General features: G+C 46.3%; 1 pseudogene; it reads right to left on the bottom strand.

The window, feature by feature from the left end:
- Positions 1-1,000: 1,000 nt before the first annotated feature.
- On the bottom strand, positions 1,001-1,123 carry LOC136637751 (5S ribosomal RNA; annotated as a pseudogene).
- Between the last annotated feature and the right edge of the window lie 995 nt (positions 1,124-2,118).

Raw genomic sequence — 2,118 nt, 5'->3', positions numbered from 1 at the left:
ATTGGCAATAAGTACGTTCATTGAACATAATGGGGTGTAATTCCAAGTAAATATGTATAGGATTGTGCTGTAAGATTAGATTATTTAAAAAATATGAAGGGGGACATATTTTATATCTAATAGTCACAGTTCAATACATTAACCCAGTGTTATTCAAACTGTGCAGCGCAGTTCTTTAGGGAGGTGCCAGGAACTCAAAGGGGAGGCGCGGGATGTCCTCTCGCAGTGATATAGTCACTCCGCTGGGCAGAAGATGACCATCTTCTGCCCGTCGTCTGCACTTTTTTTTAAAGCAGAAGAAACAGGAGTTGCTCAGCTTCGAGAGTGGCTGCTGCCTCCCCTCCCTCTTCTCCCTCCACTCCGAGGCTGAAGTTGTTTCCAAAGCTCTTCGACTCCAACCCCCATCTGGCAAGTACCGAGCATGCTCAACTTGCAGTCCTTAACCCTTGCTGATCCTTGTCTGGTTGGTTCCTAGTTCCCAGCCTGGGATCGATTCTCATCAAAGTGAAATCTCTTTTTTCAACCCCTCCCTCTTCCACTCCCCCCTTTCGATCTCCAAACCTTCCCGCTTTCCTCCCCCTTCCCAAATAAAACACTTCCTATTTTACAGTCACCAGGGGTCTTAAAGTTGTTTCCATGCAGTTGGCAAAGGGGGAGGGGAGAAACAAGCACACACTTTACTTGGCCAGGAGCAGAAAAAGGGTACTGTTTTTGAAGTGATTTATTAATCTTGTTGTTTGACTGAAGAGGAAAGGCTGTATTTTTAAAGTGATGAATCGTGCTATTTGAAGGGAATACTTATCAGCCATTGATGAAGTGATTGCCAGCCCAATCCTATCCACACTTTCCTGGGAGTAAGCCCCTTTGACTCTAATGGGACTTACTTCTGAGTAGACATGCATAGGCTTGCTGTGTATTAATAATATTTTTAATATCTGCATTTAATTAATAATATGATTAGGTTGGTTGGCAACCTTCAGTCTCGAAAGACTATGGTATAAGCCTACAGTACCCGGTATTCCCAGGCGGTCTCCCATCCAAGTACTAACCAGGCCTGACCCTGCTTAGCTTCTGAGATCAGACGAGATCGAGCATGTGCAAGGTAACTAAGGTAACTATATGATTAATATACTTAATATTAATATACTTAATATATATTTAATATTTAATATTATATTATAATAAATATAATATTTATTTAGGGAGACAGGCCAGGAAGACAGACCAGGGACAGACTGCAATTGCTTCCAGTGTGGAAGGGATTGTCACTCCCGAATCGGCCTTTTCAGCCACACTAGTGTTCTGCCAAATATCTCAACTCCCTTCTAATGCCCGCTTTTTGGCTAATTAACACCCCCCTTTTCCAAGAAGCACAGCCGTGGTGTGCAAAGGAATAAACAAAGGACTTCTTATCTATAGCAATTAACAAGAATTTATTGCTACAAACACATACACTCCCTGCAAGTCCTCTTGTCCAGAGGCTTTCCCTCCCCAAAACTCCACTTAACTTAGTGGGTAGAGGTCTGAAGCCTCCAGTCAAAGTCCAATCCAGTCTCCAAAGCACAGTCCAGTCTTCCCAGTCCAATCTTCTGCAGTAGAGTTCCTCCTCTCCAGCCGTGGTCTCTCCAGCAGAGTGTCTCCTCCAGCAGGGTCCTGGCAGTCCTCTCTTCTGTGTCCTCCAGCAGAGTTCTGACAGTCCCCTTCTCCCAGTGTGGGTCCGTCCGGGTTTCCCTCTGGGTTAGCATCCGGCTTCCTCTGGGTCAGCGTCCCGCTTCTGGCTCTGGGTCCTACCTCTGGTCAGCGTCCTGCTCCTTGCTCTGGATCAGGGTACAGCTTCCGGCTGGGTCAGCATCCTGCTCTTGGTCCTGGGTCAGGGTCTTGCTTGGCCAGCCCTTTGCTCCTTCTGAAGCTGCCTTTTATCCTGCAGCCCCTTGTTAAGTCCAGATTCAGCTCAGCTGTGAGCTACCTTGCTAGCCCCTTGTTAAGTCCAAATTAGGCTAAGCTGAGCCATCTCTTCAGTCCATGTCCATTCAAAGTCCCATCAAGGTCAAATGAAGCTCAGGTGTCCATCCAGGTCTCCATTGACCTTGATTGATTACAGCTGTGGAGCCAGCCCTG

The sequence above is a fragment of the Tiliqua scincoides genome, chromosome 1 (assembly GCF_035046505.1).
Source record: "Tiliqua scincoides isolate rTilSci1 chromosome 1, rTilSci1.hap2, whole genome shotgun sequence".
Lineage (NCBI taxonomy): Eukaryota > Metazoa > Chordata > Lepidosauria > Squamata > Scincidae > Tiliqua > Tiliqua scincoides.
Note: the sequence above shows the minus strand (reverse complement) of the source record. Positions and strands in the feature narration are given on the sequence as shown.